The sequence below is a fragment of the Moschus berezovskii genome, chromosome 6, assembly GCF_049115385.1.
Source record: "Moschus berezovskii isolate FMDL1 chromosome 6, NW_MosBer_1.0, whole genome shotgun sequence".
Taxonomy (NCBI): domain Eukaryota; kingdom Metazoa; phylum Chordata; class Mammalia; order Artiodactyla; family Moschidae; genus Moschus; species Moschus berezovskii.
This window is the reverse complement of record NC_142465.1, coordinates 533,258-549,872: the sequence shown is the minus strand read 5'-3', so window position 1 is coordinate 549,872 and position 16,615 is coordinate 533,258.

Below are 16,615 nucleotides of genomic sequence, written 5' to 3'. Positions count from 1 at the left end.
TCAGCGTCTCCCAGGGGCAAAGCGAACGCCTCTCTGCCAAATCCAGCTTTGCAGACGCAGGCCGCTAGGCTGCCTCTGCATTGGCGAAGGAAGCTCTCTCCTCCCGCTTCCTGCCAAGTCTGCTTCTCAGCCTGAGCGAATCTCAGTGGGAACGGTCTTTCCTCTGGGGCCGTTGCTCCTGTGCCTGGGGCTGCCGCGAGGGCACCACCCTCACAGGGAAAGGCCAAACCCACCCCACATGTCTTTGCTCCTCTGGAGAGCTGCAGGCAGCCTCAAACTCTCAGGAAGCTTCTCGGCTGAGACGCAGAAGCACTCTGGCTGGGATCTCGCATCCCCTGCCTGGAGGCCCATGGTGCCTGTTTCTCCCTGTGCGTTGCTTCAGCAGAGCGGCCAGGCAACATCTGCCCCATCTACCCTTCTGCTCTTCCCTTCCAGCTGACCGCGTTCTCCCTGCTCTACTCTAGCCCTAGGAAGATTGGAGACAACCGGGCTCCTCCTCCTGTGCAAGGAGTCCTGGGGCCCAGTTGGAGTGGAAAGGCAAAACCACAGGCAAGCCCAGGAGAGTGCTGAGTCATGTCTGACACACTCCCTCAGCCTGCTCCTTCATGGCTAGCGAGGCTGTGAGCTAGGAAAGTCTTTGGGAGCTCAGCAAGTGGAAGCGAGATGCAGACCCCAACCCAGCAATCCCGGTGCTTGGAGCAGGCCTCCCAGCCTCCCAGTGCCAAAGCGAGCTCCTCTCTGCCAAAGGCAGCTTTGCACACGCAGGCCGCTCTGCTGCCTCTGCATCCACGAAGGAAGCTCTCTAGGCCCGCTTCCTGCGAAATCTGCTTCCGCCTGAGGGAAAAGCCCTTGGAGAGGTCTTTGCTCAGGGGCCGTTTCTCCTGTGCCTGGGGAAGAGGGAAGGGCACCACACTCCCAAGGAAAGGCCAGACACACTCCACACGTCTTTGGTCTTCTGGAGGGCGGCATGGAGCCTCCACCTGGGAGGTAGATTCTCAGCTGAGACGCAGGGGCATTCTGGCTGTGATCCCGCAGCCCCTGCCTGGAGGCCCACGGTGCCTGTTTCTCTCTGGGCGTTGCTTCCAGAGTGCGGCCAAGCAACATCTTCACCATGGGCACAACAGCGCTTCCCTTCCGTCTGACAGACTTCTCAGTGCTCTGCCCTAGACCTCTGAAGTGGGGAGACAACCGAGCCCAGCCTCCTTTCCAAGGAGTCCTGCGCCTTCGGTTGCACTGAAAGGCAATAGCACGGGGAAGCCTAGGAAGGGGATGAGTCATGTCGGACACACTTCCTCAGCCTGCTCCTTTCAGGGAAGCAACGCTGGCAGCTAGGAAAGCCTTCTCCAGCTCGGAAAGTGCCAGAGAGATGCAGGCCGCGCACCCGGAAATCTCGGTGCTTGGAGCCCATCTCAGCGTCTCCCAGGGGCAAAGCGAACGCCTCTCTGCGAAATCCAGCTTGGCAGACGCAGGCCGCTAGGCTGCCTCTGCATTGGCGAAGGAAGCTCTCTCCTCCCGCTTCCTGCCAAGTCTGCTTCTCAGCCTGAGCGAATCTCAGTGGGAACGGTCTTTCCTCTGGGGCCGTTGCTCCTGTGCCTGGGGCTGCCGCGAGGGCACCACCCTCACAGGGAAAGGCTAAACCCACCCCACATGTCTTTGCTCCTCTGGAGAGCTGCAGGCAGCCTCAAACTCTCAGGAAGCTTCTCGGCTGAGACGCAGAAGCACTCTGGCTGGGATCTCGCATCCCCTGCCTGGAGGCCCATGGTGCCTGTTTCTCCCTGTGCGTTGCTTCAGCAGAGCGGCCAGGCAACATCTGCCCCATCTACCCTTCTGCTCTTCCCTTCCAGCTGACCGCGTTCTCCCTGCTCTACTCTAGCCCTAGGAAGTTTGGAGACAACCGGGCTCCTCCTCCTGTGCAAGGAGTCCTGGGGCCCAGTTGGAGTGGAAAGGCAAAACCACAGGCAAGCCCAGGAGAGTGCTGAGTCATGTCTGACACACTCCCTCAGCCTGCTCCTTCATGGCTAGCGAGGCTGTGAGCTAGGAAAGTCTTTGGGAGCTCAGCAAGTGGAAGCGAGATGCAGGCCCCAACCCAGCAATCATGTTGCTTGGAGTAGGCCTCCCAGCCTCCCAGTGCCAAAGCGAGCTCCTCTCTGCCAAAGGCAGCTTTGCACACGCAGGCCGCTCTGCTGCCTCTGCATCCACGAAGGAAGCTCTCTAGGCCCGCTTCCTGCGAAATCTGCTTCCGCCTGAGGGAAAAGCCCTTGGAGAGGTCTTTGCTCAGGGGCCGTTTCTCCTGTGCCTGGGGAAGAAGGAAGGGCACCACACTCCCAAGGAAAGGCCAGACACACTCCACACGTCTTTGCTCTTCTGGAGGGCGGCATGGAGCCTCCACCTGGGAGGTAGCTTCTCAGCTGAGACGCAGGGGCATTCTGGCTGTGATCCCGCAGCCCCTGCCTGGAGGCCCACGGTGCCTGTTTCTCTCTGGGCGTTGCTTCCCGAGTGCGGCCAAGCAACATCTTCACCATGGGCACAATAGCGCTTCCCTTCCGTCTGACAGACTTCTCAGTGCTCTGCCCTAGACCTCTGAAGTGGGGAGACAACCGAGCCCAGCCTCCTTTCCAAGGAGTCCTGCGCCTTCGGTTGCACTGAAAGGCAATAGCACGGGGAAGCCTAGGAAGGGGCTGAGTCATGTCGGACACACTTCCTCAGCCTGCTCCTTTCAGGGAAGCAACGCTGGCAGCTAGGAAAGCCTTCTCCAGCTCGGAAAGTGCCAGAGAGATGCAGGCCGCGCACCCGGAAATCTCGGTGCTTGGAGCCCATCTCAGCGTCTCCCAGGGGCAAAGCGAACGCCTCTCTGCCAAATCCAGCTTTGCAGACGCAGGCCGCTAGGCTGCCTCTGCATTGGCGAAGGAAGCTCTCTCCTCCCGCTTCCTGCCAAGTCTGCTTCTCAGCCTGAGCGAATCTCAGTGGGAACGGTCTTTCATCTGGGGCCGTTGCTCCTGTGCCTGGGGCTGCCGCGAGGGTACCACCCTCACAGGGAAAGGCCAAACCCACCCCACATGTCTTTGCTCCTCTGGAGAGCTGCAGGCAGCCTCAAACTCTCAGGAAGCTTCTCGGCTGAGACGCAGAAGCACTCTGGCTGGGATCTCGCATCCCCTGCCTGGAGGCCCATGGTGCCTGTTTCTCCCTGTGCGTTGCTTCAGCAGAGCGGCCAGGCAACATCTGCCCCATCTACCCTTCTGCTCTTCCCTTCCAGCTGACCGCGTTCTCCCTGCTCTACTCTAGCCCTAGGAAGTTTGGAGACAACCGGGCTCCTCCTCCTGTGCAAGGAATCCTGGGGCCCAGTTGGAGTGGAAAGGCAAAACCACAGGCAAGCCCAGGAGAGTGCTGAGTCATATCTGACACACTCCCTCAGCCTGCTCCTTCATGGCTAGCGAGGCTGTGAGCTCGGAAAGTCTTTGGGAGCTCAGCAAGTGGAAGCGAGATGCAGGCCCCAACCCAGCAATCCCGGTGCTTGGGGCAGGCCTCCCAGCCTCCCAGTGCCAAAGCGAGCTCCTCTCTGCCAAAGGCAGCTTTGCACACGCAGGCCGCTCTGCTGCCTCTGCATCCACGAAGGAAGCTCTCTAGGCCCGCTTCCTGCGAAATCTGCTTCCGCCTGAGGGAAAAGCCCTTGGAGAGGTCTTTGCTCAGGGGCCGTTTCTCCTGTGCCTGGGGAAGAGGGAAGGGCACCACACTCCCAAGGAAAGGCCAGACACACTCCACACGTCTTTGCTCTTCTGGAGGGCGGCATGGAGCCTCCACCTGGGAGGTAGCTTCTCAGCTGAGACGCAGGGGCATTCTGGCTGTGATCCCGCAGCCCCTGCCTGGAGGCCCACGGTGCCTGTTTCTCTCTGGGCGTTGCTTCCCGAGTGCGGCCAAGCAACATCTTCACCATGGGCACAACAGCGCTTCCCTTCCGTCTGACAGACTTCTCAGTGCTCTGCCCTAGACCTCTGAAGTGGGGAGACAACCGAGCCCAGCCTCCTTTCCAAGGAGTCCTGCGCCTTCGGTTGCACTGAAAGGCAATAGCACGGGGAAGCCTAGGAAGGGGCTGAGTCATGTCGGACACACTTCCTCAGCCTGCTCCTTTCAGGGAAGCAACGCTGGCAGCTAGGAAAGCCTTCTCCAGCTCGGAAAGTGCCAGAGAGATGCAGGCCGCGCACCCGGAAATCTCGGTGCTTGGAGCCCATCTCAGCGTCTCCCAGGGGCAAAGCGAACGCCTCTCTGCCAAATCCAGCTTTGCAGACGCAGGCCGCTAGGCTGCCTCTGCATTGGCGAAGGAAGCTCTCTCCTCCCGCTTCCTGCCAAGTCTGCTTCTCAGCCTGAGCGAATCTCAGTGGGAACGGTCTTTCCTCCGGGGCCGTTGCTCCTGTGCCTGGGGCTGCCGCGAGGGCACCACCCTCAGAGGGAAAGGCCATGCCAACCCCACATGTCTTTGCTCCTCTGGAGAGCTGCAGGCAGCCTCAAACTCTCAGGAAGCTTCTCGGCTGAGACGCAGAAGCACTCTGGCTGGGATCTCGCATCCCCTGCCTGGAGGCCCATGGTGCCTGTTTCTCCCTGTGCGTTGCTTCAGCAGAGCGGCCAGGCAACATCTGCCCCATCTACCCTTCTGCTCTTCCCTTCCAGCTGACCGCGTTCTCCCTGCTCTACTCTAGCCCTAGGAAGTTTGGAGACAACCGGGCTCCTCCTCCTGTGCAAGGAGTCCTGGGGCCCAGTTGGAGTGGAAAGGCAAAACCACAGGCAAGCCCAGGAGAGTGCTGAGTCATGTCTGACACACTCCCTCAGCCTGCTCCTTCATGGCTAGCGAGGCTGTGAGCTAGGAAAGTCTTTGGGAGCTCAGCAAGTGGAAGCGAGATGCAGGCCCCAACCCAGCAATCCCGGTGCTTGGGGCAGGCCTCCCAGCCTCCCAGTGCCAAAGCGAGCTCCTCTCTGCCAAAGGCAGCTTTGCACACGCAGGCCGCTCTGCTGCCTCTGCATCCACGAAGGAAGCTCTCTAGGCCCGCTTCCTGCGAAATCTGCTTCCGCCTGAGGGAAAAGCCCTTGGAGAGGTCTTTGCTCAGGGGCCGTTTCTCCTGTGCCTGGGGAAGAGGGAAGGGCACCACACTCCCAAGGAAAGGCCAGACACACTCCACACGTCTTTGCTCTTCTGGAGGGCGGCATGGAGCCTCCACCTGGGAGGTCGCTTCTCAGCTGAGACGCAGGGCCATTCTGGCTGTGATCCCGCAGCCCCTGCCTGGAGGCCCACGGTGCCTGTTTCTCTCTGGGCGTTGCTTCCAGAGTGCGGCCAAGCAACATCTTCACCATGGGCACAACAGCGCTTCCCTTCCGTCTGACAGACTTCTCAGTGCTCTGCCCTAGACCTCTGAAGTGGGGAGACAACCGAGCCCAGCCTCCTTTCCAAGGAGTCCTGCGCCTTCGGTTGCACTGAAAGGCAATAGCACGGGGAAGCCTAGGAAGGGGCTGAGTCATGTCGGACACACTTCCTCAGCCTGCTCCTTTCAGGGAAGCAACGCTGGGAGCTAGGAAAGCCTTCTCCAGCTCAGAAAGTGCCAGAGAGATGCAGGCCGCGCACCCGGAAATCTCGGTGCTTGGAGCCAATCTCAGCGTCTCCCAGGGGCAAAGCGAACGCCTCTCTGCCAAATCCAGCTTTGCAGACGCAGGCCGCTATGCTGCCTCTGCATTGGCGAAGGAAGCTCTCTCCTCCCGCTTCCTGCCAAGTCTGCTTCTCAGCCTGAGCGAATCTCAGTGGGAACGGTCTTTCCTCTGGGGCCGTTGCTCCTGTGCCTGGGGCTGCCGCGAGGGCACCACCCTCACAGGGAAAGGCCAAACCCACCCCACATGTCTTTGCTCCTCTGGAGAGCTGCAGGCAGCCTCAAACTCTCAGGAAGCTTCTCGGCTGAGACGCAGAAGCACTCTGGCTGGGATCTCGCATCCCCTGCCTGGAGGCCCATGGTGCCTGTTTCTCCCTGTGCGTTGCTTCAGCAGAGCGGCCAGGCAACATCTGCCCCATCTACCCTTCTGCTCTTCCCTTCCAGCTGACCGCGTTCTCCCTGCTCTACTCTAGCCCTAGGAAGTTTGGAGACAACCGGGCTCCTCCTCCTGTGCAAGGAGTCCTGGGGCCCAGTTGGAGTGGAAAGGCAAAACCACAGGCAAGCCCAGGAGAGTGCTGAGTCATGTCTGACACACTCCCTCAGCCTGCTCCTTCATGGCTAGCGAGGCTGTGAGCTAGGAAAGTCTTTGGGAGCTCAGCAAGTGGAAGCGAGATGCAGGCCCCAACCCAGCAATCCCGGTGCTTGGGGCAGGCCTCGCAGCCTCCCAGTGCCAAAGCGAGATCTTCTCTGCCAAAGGCAGCTTTGCACACGCAGGCCGCTCTGCTGCCTCTGCATCCACGAAGGAAGCTCTCTAGGCCCGCTTCCTGCGAAATCTGCTTCCGCCTGAGGGAAAAGCCCTTGGAGAGGTCTTTGCTCAGGGGCCGTTTCTCCTGTGCCTGGGGAAGAGGGAAGGGCACCACACTCCCAAGGAAAGGCCAGACACACTCCACACGTCTTTGCTCTTCTGGCGGGCGGCATGGAGCCTCCACCTGGGAGGTAGCTTCTCAGCTGAGACGCAGGGCCATTCTGGCTGTGATCCCGCAGCCCCTGCCTGGAGGCCCACGGTGCCTGTTTCTCTCTGGGCGTTGCTTCCCGAGTGCGGCCAAGCAACATCTTCACCATGGGCACAAGAGCGCTTCCCTTCCGTCTGACAGACTTCTCAGTGCTCTGCCCTAGACCTCTGAAGTGGGGAGACAACCGAGCCCAGCCTCCTTTCCAAGGAGTCCTGCGCCTTCGGTTGCACTGAAAGGCAATAGCACGGGGAAGCCTAGGAAGGGGCTGAGTCATGTCGGACACACTTCCTCAGCCTGCTCCTTTCAGGGAAGCAACGCTGGCAGCTAGGAAAGCCTTCTCCAGCTCGGAAAGTGCCAGAGAGATGCAGGCCGCGCACCCGGAAATCTCGGTGCTTGGAGCCCATCTCAGCGTCTCCCAGGGGCAAAGCGAACGCCTCTCTGCCAAATCCAGCTTTGCAGACGCAGGCCGCTAGGCTGCCTCTGCATTGGCGAAGGAAGCTCTCTCCTCCCGCTTCCTGCCAAGTCTGCTTCTCAGCCTGAGCGAATCTCAGTGGGAACGGTCTTTCCTCCGGGGCCGTTGCTCCTGTGCCTGGGGCTGCCGCGAGGGCACCACCCTCAGAGGGAAAGGCCATGCCAACCCCACATGTCTTTGCTCCTCTGGAGAGCTGCAGGCAGCCTCAAACTCTCAGGAAGCTTCTCGGCTGAGACGCAGAAGCACTCTGGCTGGGATCTCGCATCCCCTGCCTGGAGGCCCATGGTGCCTGTTTCTCCCTGTGCGTTGCTTCAGCAGAGCGGCCAGGCAACATCGGCCCCATCTACCCTTCTGCTCTTCCCTTCCAGCTGACCGCGTTCTCCCTGCTCTACTCTAGCCCTAGGAAGTTTGGAGACAACCGGGCTCCTCCTCCTGTGCAAGGAGTCCTGGGGCCCAGTTGGAGTGGAAAGGCAAAACCACAGGCAAGCCCAGGAGAGTGCTGAGTCATGTCTGACACACTCCCTCAGCCTGCTCCTTCATGGCTAGCGAGGCTGTGAGCTAGGAAAGTCTTTGGGAGCTCAGCAAGTGGAAGCGAGATGCAGGCCCCAACCCAGCAATCCCGGTGCTTGGGGCAGGCCTCCCAGCCTCCCAGTGCCAAAGCGAGCTCCTCTCTGCCAAAGGCAGCTTTGCACACGCAGGCCGCTCTGCTGCCTCTGCATCCACGAAGGAAGCTCTCTAGGCCCGCTTCCTGCGAAATCTGCTTCCGCCTGAGGGAAAAGCCCTTGGAGAGGTCTTTGCTCAGGGGCCGTTTCTCCTGTGCCTGGGGAAGAGGGAAGGGCACCACACTCCCAAGGAAAGGCCAGACACACTCCACACGTCTTTGCTCTTCTGGAGGGCGGCATGGAGCCTCCACCTGGGAGGTCGCTTCTCAGCTGAGACGCAGGGCCATTCTGGCTGTGATCCCGCAGCCCCTGCCTGGAGGCCCACGGTGCCTGTTTCTCTCTGGGCGTTGCTTCCAGAGTGCGGCCAAGCAACATCTTCACCATGGGCACAACAGCGCTTCCCTTCCGTCTGACAGACTTCTCAGTGCTCTGCCCTAGACCTCTGAAGTGGGGAGACAACCGAGCCCAGCCTCCTTTCCAAGGAGTCCTGCGCCTTCGGTTGCACTGAAAGGCAATAGCACGGGGAAGCCTAGGAAGGGGCTGAGTCATGTCGGACACACTTCCTCAGCCTGCTCCTTTCAGGGAAGCAACGCTGGGAGCTAGGAAAGCCTTCTCCAGCTCAGAAAGTGCCAGAGAGATGCAGGCCGCGCACCCGGAAATCTCGGTGCTTGGAGCCAATCTCAGCGTCTCCCAGGGGCAAAGCGAACGCCTCTCTGCCAAATCCAGCTTTGCAGACGCAGGCCGCTATGCTGCCTCTGCATTGGCGAAGGAAGCTCTCTCCTCCCGCTTCCTGCCAAGTCTGCTTCTCAGCCTGAGCGAATCTCAGTGGGAACGGTCTTTCCTCTGGGGCCGTTGCTCCTGTGCCTGGGGCTGCCGCGAGGGCACCACCCTCACAGGGAAAGGCCAAACCCACCCCACATGTCTTTGCTCCTCTGGAGAGCTGCAGGCAGCCTCAAACTCTCAGGAAGCTTCTCGGCTGAGACGCAGAAGCACTCTGGCTGGGATCTCGCATCCCCTGCCTGGAGGCCCATGGTGCCTGTTTCTCCCTGTGCGTTGCTTCAGCAGAGCGGCCAGGCAACATCTGCCCCATCTACCCTTCTGCTCTTCCCTTCCAGCTGACCGCGTTCTCCCTGCTCTACTCTAGCCCTAGGAAGTTTGGAGACAACCGGGCTCCTCCTCCTGTGCAAGGAGTCCTGGGGCCCAGTTGGAGTGGAAAGGCAAAACCACAGGCAAGCCCAGGAGAGTGCTGAGTCATGTCTGACACACTCCCTCAGCCTGCTCCTTCATGGCTAGCGAGGCTGTGAGCTAGGAAAGTCTTTGGGAGCTCAGCAAGTGGAAGCGAGATGCAGGCCCCAACCCAGCAATCCCGGTGCTTGGGGCAGGCCTCGCAGCCTCCCAGTGCCAAAGCGAGATCTTCTCTGCCAAAGGCAGCTTTGCACACGCAGGCCGCTCTGCTGCCTCTGCATCCACGAAGGAAGCTCTCTAGGCCCGCTTCCTGCGAAATCTGCTTCCGCCTGAGGGAAAAGCCCTTGGAGAGGTCTTTGCTCAGGGGCCGTTTCTCCTGTGCCTGGGGAAGAGGGAAGGGCACCACACTCCCAAGGAAAGGCCAGACACACTCCACACGTCTTTGCTCTTCTGGCGGGCGGCATGGAGCCTCCACCTGGGAGGTAGCTTCTCAGCTGAGACGCAGGGCCATTCTGGCTGTGATCCCGCAGCCCCTGCCTGGAGGCCCACGGTGCCTGTTTCTCTCTGGGCGTTGCTTCCCGAGTGCGGCCAAGCAACATCTTCACCATGGGCACAACAGCGCTTCCCTTCCGTCTGACAGACTTCTCAGTGCTCTGCCCTAGACCTCTGAAGTGGGGAGACAACCGAGCCCAGCCTCCTTTCCAAGGAGTCCTGCGCCTTCGGTTGCACTGAAAGGCAATAGCACGGGGAAGCCTAGGAAGGGGCTGAGTCATGTCGGACACACTTCCTCAGCCTGCTCCTTTCAGGGAAGCAACGCTGGCAGCTAGGAAAGCCTTCTCCAGCACGGAAAGTGCCAGAGAGATGCAGGCCGCGCACCCGGAAATCTCGGTGCTTGGAGCCCATCTCAGCGTCTCCCAGGGGCAAAGCGAACGCCTCTCTGCCAAATCCAGCTTTGCAGACGCAGGCCGCTAGGCTGCCTCTGCATTGGCGAAGGAAGCTCTCTCCTCCCGCTTCCTGCCAAGTCTGCTTCTCAGCCTGAGCGAATCTCAGTGGGAACGGTCTTTCCTCCGGGGCCGTTGCTCCTGTGCCTGGGGCTGCCGCGAGGGCACCACCCTCAGAGGGAAAGGCCATGCCAACCCCCATGTCTTTGCTCCTCTGGAGAGCTGCAGGCAGCCTCAAACTCTCAGGAAGCTTCTCGGCTGAGACGCAGAAGCACTCTGGCTGGGATCTCGCATCCCCTGCCTGGAGGCCCATGGTGCCTGTTTCTCCCTGTGCGTTGCTTCAGCAGAGCGGCCAGGCAACATCGGCCCCATCTACCCTTCTGCTCTTCCCTTCCAGCTGACCGCGTTCTCCCTGCTCTACTCTAGCCCTAGGAAGTTTGGAGACAACCGGGCTCCTCCTCCTGTGCAAGGAGTCCTGGGGCCCAGTTGGAGTGGAAAGGCAAAACCACAGGCAAGCCCAGGAGAGTGCTGAGTCATGTCTGACACACTCCCTCAGCCTGCTCCTTCATGGCTAGCGAGGCTGTGAGCTAGGAAAGTCTTTGGGAGCTCAGCAAGTGGAAGCGAGATGCAGGCCCCAACCCAGCAATCCCGGTGCTTGGGGCAGGCCTCCCAGCCTCCCAGTGCCAAAGCGAGCTCCTCTCTACCAAAGGCAGCTTTGCACACGCAGGCCGCTCTGCTGCCTCTGCATCCACGAAGGAAGCTCTCTAGGCCCGCTTCCTGCGAAATCTGCTTCCGCCTGAGGGAAAAGCCCTTGGAGAGGTCTTTGCTCAGGGGCCGTTTCTCCTGTGCCTGGAGAAGAGGGAAGAGCACCACACTCCCAAGGAAAGGCCAGACACACTCCACACGTCTTTGCTCTTCTGGAGGGCGGCATGGAGCCTCCACCTGGGAGGTAGCTTCTCAGCTGAGACGCAGGGCCATTCTGGCTGTGATCCCGCAGCCCCTGCCTGGAGGCCCACGGTGCCTGTTTCTCTCTGGGCGTTGCTTCCAGAGTGCGGCCAAGCAACATCTTCACCATGGGCACAACAGCGCTTCCCTTCCGTCTGACAGACTTCTCAGTGCTCTGCCCTAGACCTCTGAAGTGGGGAGACAACCGAGCCCAGCCTCCTTTCCAAGGAGTCCTGCGCCTTCGGTTGCACTGAAAGGCAATAGCACGGGGAAGCCTAGGAAGGGGCTGAGTCATGTCGGACACACTTCCTCAGCCTGCTCCTTTCAGGGAAGCAACGCTGGCAGCTAGGAAAGCCTTCTCCAGCACGGAAAGTGCCAGAGAGATGCAGGCCGCGCACCCGGAAATCTCGGTGCTTGGAGCCCATCTCAGCGTCTCCCAGGGGCAAAGCGAACGCCTCTCTGCCAAATCCAGCTTTGCAGACGCAGGCCGCTAGGCTGCCTCTGCATTGGCGAAGGAAGCTCTCTCCTCCCGCTTCCTGCCAAGTCTGCTTCTCAGCCTGAGCGAATCTCAGTGGGAACGGTCTTTCCTCCGGGGCCGTTGCTCCTGTGCCTGGGGCTGCCGCGAGGGCACCACCCTCAGAGGGAAAGGCCATGCCAACCCCACATGTCTTTGCTCCTCTGGAGAGCTGCAGGCAGCCTCAAACTCTCAGGAAGCTTCTCGGCTGAGACGCAGAAGCACTCTGGCTGGGATCTCGCATCCCCTGCCTGGAGGCCCATTGTGCCTGTTTCTCCCTGTGCGTTGCTTCAGCAGAGCGGCCAGGCAACATCGGCCCCATCTACCCTTCTGCTCTTCCCTTCCAGCTGACCGCGTTCTCCCTGCTCTACTCTAGCCCTAGGAAGTTTGGAGACAACCGGGCTCCTCCTCCTGTGCAAGGAGTCCTGGGGCCCAGTTGGAGTGGAAAGGCAAAACCACAGGCAAGCCCAGGAGAGTGCTGAGTCATGTCTGACACACTCCCTCAGCCTGCTCCTTCATGGCTAGCGAGGCTGTGAGCTAGGAAAGTCTTTGGGAGCTCAGCAAGTGGAAGCGAGATGCAGGCCCCAACCCAGCAATCCCGGTGCTTGGGGCAGGCCTCCCAGCCTCCCAGTGCCAAAGCGAGCTCCTCTCTACCAAAGGCAGCTTTGCACACGCAGGCCGCTCTGCTGCCTCTGCATCCACGAAGGAAGCTCTCTAGGCCCGCTTCCTGCGAAATCTGCTTCCGCCTGAGGGAAAAGCCCTTGGAGAGGTCTTTGCTCAGGGGCCGTTTCTCCTGTGCCTGGGGAAGAGGGAAGGGCACCACACTCCCAAGGAAAGGCCAGACACACTCCACACGTCTTTGCTCTTCTGGAGGGCGGCATGGAGCCTCCACCTGGGAGGTAGCTTCTCAGCTGAGACGCAGGGCCATTCTGGCTGTGATCCCGCAGCCCCTGCCTGGAGGCCCACGGTGCCTGTTTCTCTCTGGGCGTTGCTTCCAGAGTGCGGCCAAGCAACATCTTCACCATGGGCACAACAGCGCTTCCCTTCCGTCTGACAGACTTCTCAGTGCTCTGCCCTAGACCTCTGAAGTGGGGAGACAACCGAGCCCAGCCTCCTTTCCAAGGAGTCCTGCGCCTTCGGTTGCACTGAAAGGCAATAGCACGGGGAAGCCTAGGAAGGGGCTGAGTCATGTCGGACACACTTCCTCAGCCTGCTCCTTTCAGGGAAGCAACGCTGGGAGCTAGGAAAGCCTTCTCCAGCTCGGAAAGTGCCAGAGAGATGCAGGCCGCGCACCCGGAAATCTCGGTGCTTGGAGCCCATCTCAGCGTCTCCCAGGGGCAAAGCGAACGCCTCTCTGCCAAATCCAGCTTTGCAGACGCAGGCCGCTAGGCTGCCTCTGCATTGGCGAAGGAAGCTCTCTCCTCCCGCTTCCTGCCAAGTCTGCTTCTCAGCCTGAGCGAATCTCAGTGGGAACGGTCTTTCCTCTGGGGCCGTTGCTCCTGTGCCTGGGGCTGCCGCGAGGGCACCACCCTCACAGGGAAAGGCCAAACCCACCCCACATGTCTTTGCTCCTCTGGAGAGCTGCAGGCAGCCTCAAACTCTCAGGAAGCTTCTCGGCTGAGACGCAGAAGCACTCTGGCTGGGATCTCGCATCCCCTGCCTGGAGGCCCATGGTGCCTGTTTCTCCCTGTGCGTTGCTTCAGCAGAGCGGCCAGGCAACATCTGCCCCATCTACCCTTCTGCTCTTCCCTTCCAGCTGACCGCGTTCTCCCTGCTCTACTCTAGCCCTAGGAAGTTTGGAGACAACCGGGCTCCTCCTCCTGTGCAAGGAGTCCTGGGGCCCAGTTGGAGTGGAAAGGCAAAACCACAGGCAAGCCCAGGAGAGTGCTGAGTCATGTCTGACACACTCCCTCAGCCTGCTCCTTCATGGCTAGCGAGGCTGTGAGCTAGGAAAGTCTTTGGGAGCTCAGCAAGTGGAAGCGAGATGCAGGCCCCAACCCAGCAATCCCGGTGCTTGGGGCAGGCCTCGCAGCCTCCCAGTGCCAAAGCGAGATCTTCTCTGCCAAAGGCAGCTTTGCACACGCAGGCCGCTCTGCTGCCTCTGCATCCACGAAGGAAGCTCTCTAGGCCCGCTTCCTGCGAAATCTGCTTCCGCCTGAGGGAAAAGCCCTTGGAGAGGTCTTTGCTCAGGGGCCGTTTCTCCTGTGCCTGGGGAAGAGGGAAGGGCACCACACTCCCAAGGAAAGGCCAGACACACTCCACACGTCTTTGCTCTTCTGGAGGGCGGCATGGAGCCTCCACCTGGGAGGTAGCTTCTCAGCTGAGACGCAGGGCCATTCTGGCTGTGATCCCGCAGCCCCTGCCTGGAGGCCCACGGTGCCTGTTTCTCTCTGGGCGTTGCTTCCAGAGTGCGGCCAAGCAACATCTTCACCATGGGCACAACAGCGCTTCCCTTCCGTCTGACAGACTTCTCAGTGCTCTGCCCTAGACCTCTGAAGTGGGGAGACAACCGAGCCCAGCCTCCTTTCCAAGGAGTCCTGCGCCTTCGGTTGCACTGAAAGGCAATAGCACGGGGAAGCCTAGGAAGGGGCTGAGTCATGTCGGACACACTTCCTCAGCCTGCTCCTTTCAGGGAAGCAACGCTGGCAGCTAGGAAAGCCTTCTCCAGCACGGAAAGTGCCAGAGAGATGCAGGCCGCGCACCCGGAAATCTCGGTGCTTGGAGCCCATCTCAGCGTCTCCCAGGGGCAAAGCGAACGCCTCTCTGCCAAATCCAGCTTTGCAGACGCAGGCCGCTAGGCTGCCTCTGCATTGGCGAAGGAAGCTCTCTCCTCCCGCTTCCTGCCAAGTCTGCTTCTCAGCCTGAGCGAATCTCAGTGGGAACGGTCTTTCCTCCGGGGCCGTTGCTCCTGTGCCTGGGGCTGCCGCGAGGGCACCACCCTCAGAGGGAAAGGCCATGCCAACCCCACATGTCTTTGCTCCTCTGGAGAGCTGCAGGCAGCCTCAAACTCTCAGGAAGCTTCTCGGCTGAGACGCAGAAGCACTCTGGCTGGGATCTCGCATCCCCTGCCTGGAGGCCCATGGTGCCTGTTTCTCCCTGTGCGTTGCTTCAGCAGAGCGGCCAGGCAACATCGGCCCCATATACCCTTCTGCTCTTCCCTTCCAGCTGACCGCGTTCTCCCTGCTCTACTCTAGCCCTAGGAAGTTTGGAGACAACCGGGCTCCTCCTCCTGTGCAAGGAGTCCTGGGGCCCAGTTGGAGTGGAAAGGCAAAACCACAGGCAAGCCCAGGAGAGTGCTGAGTCATGTCTGACACACTCCCTCAGCCTGCTCCTTCATGGCTAGCGAGGCTGTGAGCTAGGAAAGTCTTTGGGAGCTCAGCAAGTGGAAGCGAGATGCAGGCCCCAACCCAGCAATCCCGGTGCTTGGGGCAGGCCTCCCAGCCTCCCAGTGCCAAAGCGAGCTCCTCTCTACCAAAGGCAGCTTTGCACACGCAGGCCGCTCTGCTGCCTCTGCATCCACGAAGGAAGCTCTCTAGGCCCGCTTCCTGCGAAATCTGCTTCCGCCTGAGGGAAAAGCCCTTGGAGAGGTCTTTGCTCAGGGGCCGTTTCTCCTGTGCCTGGGGAAGAGGGAAGGGCACCACACTCCCAAGGAAAGGCCAGACACACTCCACACGTCTTTGCTCTTCTGGAGGGCGGCATGGAGCCTCCACCTGGGAGGTAGCTTCTCAGCTGAGACGCAGGGCCATTCTGGCTGTGATCCCGCAGCCCCTGCCTGGAGGCCCACGGTGCCTGTTTCTCTCTGGGCGTTGCTTCCAGAGTGCGGCCAAGCAACATCTTCACCATGGGCACAACAGCGCTTCCCTTCCGTCTGACAGACTTCTCAGTGCTCTGCCCTAGACCTCTGAAGTGGGGAGACAACCGAGCCCAGCCTCCTTTCCAAGGAGTCCTGCGCCTTCGGTTGCACTGAAAGGCAATAGCACGGGGAAGCCTAGGAAGGGGCTGAGTCATGTCGGACACACTTCCTCAGCCTGCTCCTTTCAGGGAAGCAACGCTGGCAGCTAGGAAAGCCTTCTCCAGCTCGGAAAGTGCCAGAGAGATGCAGGCCGCGCACCCGGAAATCTCGGTGCTTGGAGCCCATCTCAGCGTCTCCCAGGGGCAAAGCGAACGCCTCTCTGCCAAATCCAGCTTTGCAGACGCAGGCCGCTAGGCTGCCTCTGCATTGGCGAAGGAAGCTCTCTCCTCCCGCTTCCTGCCAAGTCTGCTTCTCAGCCTGAGCGAATCTCAGTGGGAACGGTCTTTCCTCTGGGGCCGTTGCTCCTGTGCCTGGGGCTGCCGCGAGGGCACCACCCTCACAGGGAAAGGCCAAACCCACCCCACATGTCTTTGCTCCTCTGGAGAGCTGCAGGCAGCCTCAAACTCTCAGGAAGCTTCTCGGCTGAGACGCAGAAGCACTCTGGCTGGGATCTCGCATCCCCTGCCTGGAGGCCCATGGTGCCTGTTTCTCCCTGTGCGTTGCTTCAGCAGAGCGGCCAGGCAACATCGGCCCCATCTACCCTTCTGCTCTTCCCTTCCAGCTGACCGCGTTCTCCCTGCTCTACTCTAGCCCTAGGAAGTTTGGAGACAACCGGGCATCTCCTCCTGTGCAAGGAGTCCTGGGGCCCAGTTGGAGTGGAAAGGCAAAACCACAGGCAAGCCCAGGAGAGTGCTGAGTCATGTCTGACACACTCCCTCAGCCTGCTCCTTCATGGCTAGCGAGGCTGTGAGCTAGGAAAGTCTTTGGGAGCTCAGCAAGTGGAAGTGAGATGCAGGCCCCAACCCAGCAATCCCGGTGCTTGGGGCAGGCCTCCCAGCCTCCCAGTGCCAAAGCGAGCTCCTCTCTGCCAAAGGCAGCTTTGCACACGCAGGCCGCTCTGCTGCCTCTGCATCCACGAAGGAAGCTCTCTAGGCCCGCTTCCTGCGAAATCTGCTTCCGCCTGAGGGAAAAGCCCTTGGAGAAGTCTTTGCTCAGGGGCCGTTTCTCCTGTGCCTGGGGAAGAGGGAAGGGCACCACACTCCCAAGGAAAGGCCAGACACACTCCACACGTCTTTGCTCTTCTGGAGGGCGGCATGGAGCCTCCACCTGGGAGGTAGCTTCTCAGCTGAGACGCAGGGCCATTGTGGCTGTGATCCCGCAGCCCCTGCCTGGAGGCCCACGGTGCCTGTTTCTCTCTGGGCTTTGCTTCCCGAGTGCGGCCAAGCAACATCTTCACCATGGGC